This window comes from Littorina saxatilis, linkage group LG8 (genome assembly GCF_037325665.1).
Source record: "Littorina saxatilis isolate snail1 linkage group LG8, US_GU_Lsax_2.0, whole genome shotgun sequence".
NCBI classification, from domain to species: domain Eukaryota; kingdom Metazoa; phylum Mollusca; class Gastropoda; order Littorinimorpha; family Littorinidae; genus Littorina; species Littorina saxatilis.
The window spans coordinates 43760126-43766801 of record NC_090252.1 but is presented as its reverse complement, the minus strand read 5'-3'; the positions used below and the strand labels follow the sequence as shown (position 1 = coordinate 43766801).

Here is a 6676-nt window from a genome sequence, read left to right as displayed (position 1 = left end):
AGTAATAGTCTTATTCAACGCAATAGCCTGGACAAATCTATATACGACAGTGAGCTGTTTTTGCAGGAGGGACTATATATCTATGCCTTTGAGATTTCCAGAAACCACACGGTTGGGACGTGATTCTGTACAAGCTTTGTACAGGCCTGCTAAAGCGACCCAGGGAATTGTCCTGGTTGATTTGTTGTACTTTGAGATTTCCAGAAACCACACTGTTGGTGATTCTGTACAAGATTTGTACAGGCCTGCTAAAGCGACCCAGGGAATTGTCCTGGTTGATTTGTTGTACTTTGAGATTTCCAGAAACCACACTGTTGGTGATTCTGTACAAGATTTGTACAGGCCTGCTAAAGCGACCCAGGGAATTGTCCTGGTTGATTTGTTGTACTTTGAGATTTCTAGAAACCACACTGTTGGTGATTCTGTACAAGCTTTGTCCAGGCCTGCTAAAGCGACCCATGGAATTGTTCTGGTTGATTTGTTGTACTTTGAGATTTCTAGAAACCACACTGTTGGTGATTCTGTACAAGCTTTGTCAGTACAGGCCTACTAAAGCGACCCATGGAATTGTTCTGGTTGATTTGTTATACTTTGAGATTTCTAGAAACCACACGGTTGGTGATTCTGTACAAGCTTTGTTCAGGCCTGCTAAAGCGACCCAGGGAATTGTTCTGGTTGATTTGTTATACTTTGAGATTTCTAGAAACCACACTGTTGGTGATTCTGTACAAGCTTTGTTCAGGCCTGCCAAAGCGACCCGGGGAATTGTACTTGTTCCCAAACAACCATTCGTGTAATAGTGCTAATTGCATAACAATGGAAAATACCATAACAAGAACAGACAGAAAAGAAGTAAAAATGGAAAGAAGGGAAATGAAGAAAGCAGGAAAGAAGTCAAGGTTTATGATAAAGTGGTTTCATGCTTTTACGAATAACAGTCTAAAAATAATGTTAAACATCTAAAATGTGTTTTGGTTAGTTGCTTATAGTCCGCGTACCCAAACCGTAGTGTAAACCATAGGCAGTGTAGGATTCTTCTTCTTCTTTTTTTTAATTTATTTATTTATTTTTAACTTTTTTTAATTTGTATTATATACATAAAGACAAGTTTACAAATATACATTGGCCCGTGTATACAATAAACATACATTTGACATATATTTATATGGGTAAAGGTTTGCGAACAGGTAAGGGGTGAGAGAGAGAGAGAGAGAGAGAGAGAGAGAGAGAGAGAGAGAGAGAGAGAGAGAGAGAGAGAGAGAGAGAGAGAGAGAGAGAGAGATGGTGGTGGTCTAGGAAATTGTTATTGAGTACAGGTTCAATTAAAACAAAACGGGCTTGTGGACATAGAAGGCTTTTAAACTGGACACGTGTAATAGGAGACAAAAAAAAACAACAAAAAAAACCAACAAACAAAACAGGATCAATCAAAAATGATCTTTGTACTTGTTCCAATCAGCAGTAAATTGCTGAATATTGCCACTAATGAATGCGTTATATCTTTCTATTCTAAATCGTTGTTGTACAATTTTCTTAAAAATATCAATGTGTGGCAGCATGTCTTTTAGTCTTGCGGTATACAAATAATATGTTGCAAGCAACAAGAACAAATCAGAAACCCTGTCTGTATGTACAGCCTCTTTACAACCAAACATAATAAATTCCTTTGATAAAATCAACTGTGCACAGTGTGAAAAACTTTTCTGCAGCCACTTTAACAAATCCCTCCAAAAAGACTGTACTGTAGGGCAGTCCCAGAAGAAACAAGAAATTCCTCTGATAGAAAAAACACCCCCGTTGGTCAAAGGGAAATAACCATTCTCACTGCCACCAACTGAGAAGGTTATTTCCCTTTGACCAACGGGGGTGTCCGTCTATAAGTCGTTGTATAATTTTAATCCACCAATAACTCCCTAACCGTGTGTTTGACTGGTCCCAATTTTTGTAAGGACCGTCTCAGGAATGTATAGAACCTGTTCACCAAGTTTGGTGACGATCGGTCCGTTCATTCTTGAGATCTACTTGCGAACACAAACACCGCCACAAACACACAAACACATCGAGTGAAACCTATACCGGGGGTGTAATGATCCAAACTGTCTTCTTCTTTACAGAAGAAACACAGTGAAGAGTCTACAATTTTTTTCAAAAACAACAGACGCCTTGTGTAGGATTATTCTAGCAGCGAGACTATACCCATCAATTTCTATGCCTGAATATAGCTATTCTGATGGACACGTGGGGGAATTCGGGGGCTGTGATTGGATGATCTCTTCCGATTATCAAAGCATAATGCTACGGAAGTCGGCCATTTTTGCCAATATCCAAAAGCATGGCAATAACAAAGACGCATGGTTCCGGTTTACCCATCTGTTCCACACGATGTTTTAATCGACAACAGCATACACTGACAACTTGAAATTCTGTTCGGGAATGTTTTTCAGCTTTAAAAATGTAGATAGCATACCCTTTTCTGCTAACTTCCCGATGAAACAGGACTAAATCAATTATTTTCTGTCCCTAAACACCACAAAATGCACAAAGTCGAAAGATGTAGTACAAACAGGGGAGTAAAACGGAACAGCCGTTTTTGTGTGCCTGTGTCAGTTGCCGACTGACACTGGCAAACTTTCGCGGCATTTGGCTTTTCTTATCTCGTAACTCCACACTAAATACCCCACTTTCCCTCTGAAGTATTGATGTACAACCCATGGCACTAACATTCATGTAGTCGTTTATAACTGAGGTTGACAAAACCGCTTCATGACGATATAAATGCCATTCACCCAAACTGAAAACTTCGCTGCCGTCTGCTCGCGATTAGCTGTTCTCTTCTCCTCCCCTTGTTGCATCCTAGTTTTTCAGTTGTTTCTAGTTTTCCGTTTATGTTGTGTTTTGGTCTTCTTCATAAGTAGTCTTGTTCAAAATTAAAAAAACTCAAACTTCTTTTTGTGGTATTCGAATGAACTAATAAAAAGCTGTTTAACAGCTGTGTTGTCAAATCGAGTTTTTTTCCAAAGTCAGTGTGGCGCCTGCGCAAAACTAATGCGCATAAGAAACGGCGTCTGCTATCAAACCCTGAAATCAACGCATCGACGCAAAAACTGTCATTTTGTAAGTTTGGAACAACAAATCAAGGTCAGAACAGCTATATAATCGCTATTGTGTTTTCAGCGTAGCAATAGGGTCCGAAATTTAGACTCGAACAAGTATAATGCGACTCGTCTTCGACTCGTCAGCATTATACCATTATACTTGTCTCGTCTAAATATCGAACCCTATTGCTACGCTGAAAACACAATAGCTATTACTAATGACACATACACGCACAGACAAAAATACATCAGCACTCCCCCCCTCCTCCCCCCCTTCCCCCCGTGGCAAGCCAAGCACGCAAGCCAAGCACGCAAGTATGGCACGCACGCGCAGAGAGCGGAGAGAGAGACTGAGAGAGAGAGAGAGAGAGAGAGAGAGAGAGAAAGAGACTGAGAGAGACAGAGACAGAGACACACACAGACGGACAGACAGACAGATCAGAGAGAGAGAGAGAGAGAGAGAGAGAGAGAGAGAGAGAGAGAGAGAGAGAGAGAGACTGAGAGACTCAGTGAGAGAGAGAGAGAGACTCAGTGAGAGAGAGAGAGAGAGACTGAGAGACTCAGTGAGAGAGAGAGAGAGAGAGAGAGAGAGAGAGAGAGAGAGAGAGAGAGAGAGAGTGAGAGAGAACTGAAGAGTGTGGTTAAGTGAGAGAGACGAGTCAGCCTCATAGAGGTAGCATAACGAAACTGAAACTCAGTGAAGAAATCGGACTCAATTAGTGGTAATAAATAAAATTACCAATCAAATAATTTTAACTCGAAGCACACTACAAGTAAGACCTACTTTTCCACAGCGAAGAAAAACTTCCGCGTTGATATTTTGACTTGAAATCAGTGACAATGCAATTGAATAGTTTTGAAACTCTTCCAGTTGATCGTGGGATTTGTTCAGATGTTTCCAGAACTGTTATACGTAATAAATGCATGTGCGTAGAAGATAAGGAAAATATGTTATGATTCCCCAAGAACACCTGTCCCTATATCTTTGTCGCTTTTTGTCTCTGTGTCTGTCTCCGTGTCGAGGGGGAAATATGTACCGTGACAGGCGAAAGATGAAATCGTGACACCGGCAGCAACAACAACAACAACAACAACAGGCTGAACAGCAACAACACTGAACCGTACAACAACGTGCTAAATCAGTAAAAACACGCTTGCCCGGCAGTATTCCGAACGCACACTGACCGGGCACTGACTCGGACACACAGACTGACATGTGTACATTGTTGTTAAACAGTTGTTTGTTGTATGTTTACCAGGGTTTGCTAGTGTGTGATAGGGTTCGTGTCCGTCTGAAGATGTTAGTTTATTTGTTAGTCCTGTGTTGACAACTCTTCGACAAGCGCTTAGAACTGTATCCACGGAATACGCGCTATATAAGCTTCATATTGATTGATTGATTGATTGACATACACACGCACACACACTGACACACACACACTGACACACACACGGCACTGACACACAGACATACAAACACACACGGCACTGACACACAGACTTACACACACACGGCACTGACACACAGACATACACACACACGGCACTGACACACACACGCCGCACACACTGGCACGAAGTGACACTAGGCACGCATACATTGCACACACTGACACGAACAGGCACGCATACATTGCACACTGACACACACACACACACACACACTCTCTCTCTCTCTCTCTCTCTCTCCCTCTCTCTCAAGTTTCTCTCTCTCTCTCAAGTTTCTCTCTCTCTCTCCCTCTCTCTCTCTCTCAAGCGCGCGTATTTGGTCCTAAAAACGAAAATAGGAACACCAAATTATTTTTACTTCGTGAAGCGACTGGCTCGCAAGACAAGTTTGCGCATGCGCAAGTTGTGGAGTACTTGAAAAAGGGAGTTCCCCTAGTTTTCCCAAGCCATCCCACATACGTCACACTTGACTAAGCACAAGTTTTCCAATGTCGACTCAACGGCTTGCAAGGTGTTGCTTTGATCAACAAACACATTTTATCTGTAGAACAGTGCGTATCAATGCTGGTGATATTCGAGCAAGATAACTGTAAGTAAACTTTGTTTTCCATGCGAAATTGCTTTCGATTTCCAAGCGGCCGCCATATTGACACAGTGACAATCTTGTGTTCTCGTGTGTGTACGATATGTAATTTATGACCTGCCATGCAGTGTTGTGGTTTGAAATGTGCATGTTTAAAAGGTATGACCGCAAAATCGAAAATGTAAAGAGATCTCGTGTATTTTTTTCTCTTGAAACAGATGGGAACTGTGGATTATACTCGAGGTTTTACGTAAAAGAACTGACGAGCTTTCATTTTCAATTTCAATAAGGAAGTAAATTGGTGTAGTTTTGTTCTGACCTCGGTTGGGACAGACGCCATGTTTTTTTGAGTGTTTGACAGACGAAACCACGCTTAATCAAATCTAACGAAGGCATTTACATCCGTGTTCAAGGACAAAGGACATGAATACAAGTAATCTTTTTAAACGCTTTCAATGTCACACACGTATTCTTCAAGTGTATGTGATAATTTAATAAGACATAGATCATCAACATATTAATGCACAATTAATTGAAATTTATGTACTCTGAAGTCTACTTTAAATAGCACTTGTTACAGAGTGAGTGAGCATAGGGCAGGCATGGGAATTGTCCGCCGAAAGGCAAATTTCCGCCAAATATTATTTTGTTCCGCCAAAAAAGCAAAAGTGTCCGCCGAAAAAATAAATGGGGGAGGCAAAAATGGTTCTAAAAACTGAATATAATGACAAACTTGGAGCTAAGATGACATCAAATTACACCAGTTGGGTTCTTTGGAGAAAAAAAAATTCCGCCCAAAATGCCCCCAAACCCCCCTTGCTATTAGGCCCCCCCCAAAAATGTCTGTTTACGGTAACCCGACCGACCCTAGATTTTAGGCCCGACCCTAATCTTTTTTTTGGATCGTCTGAAAAAAACAAAAAAACCGCATCCAAAATAGAGCTGTTTGCGCTCAAACAGCAGACGACAGAAGGGAGGTAAGCTCAAAGCACTGTTAGGAGTAAAGGGTCGTCACGAACTGTGAAACATCATAGAGATTGGAAAAAAAAATAAAAATTGGGAAAAAAAAAAAAAAAAAAAGCCGACCTATTTTTTCACCCTATGTTACCGTAAACAGACCTATTTTTTTTTTTTGCCTTACATGTACTTACAAATGTTCAGCCTGGTGTGTACAGTAGATTCATTATTGTCTTTTAAGGATAACATACAGTAACAGTGGTGTGTATAATAGCTGCCATCTTGAGATGTACATGTAATTTAATTGTATCCTTTCCATTTGTAATTACTTTTTATTTTTGTAATAGCTGCCATCTTGAGATGTACATACGTATAATTTAATTGTATCCTTTCCATTTGTAATTACTTTTTATTTTTGTAATAGCTGCCATCTTGAGATGTACATACGTATAATTTAATTGTATCCTTTCCATTTGTAATTACTTTTTATTTTTGTAATAGCTGCCATCTTGAGATGTACATACGTATAATTTAATTGTATCCTTTCCATTTGTAATTACTTTTTATTTTTGTAATAGCTGCCATCTTGAGA

At 40.3% G+C, this 6676-nt stretch overlaps 1 protein-coding gene across 1 annotated transcript in view; it reads right to left on the bottom strand.

Moving 5' to 3' along the window:
* Nucleotides 1-4022, bottom strand: part of LOC138973616 (uncharacterized) — a 14443-nt gene extending 10421 nt beyond the window's left edge. Inside the window, exon 1 of the mRNA XM_070346335.1 lies at nt 3880-4022. The gene's annotated coding sequence lies outside the window, so the exon portion shown is untranslated. The remainder of the gene's footprint in view (nt 1-3879) is intronic.
* Between the last annotated feature and the right edge of the window lie 2654 nt (nt 4023-6676).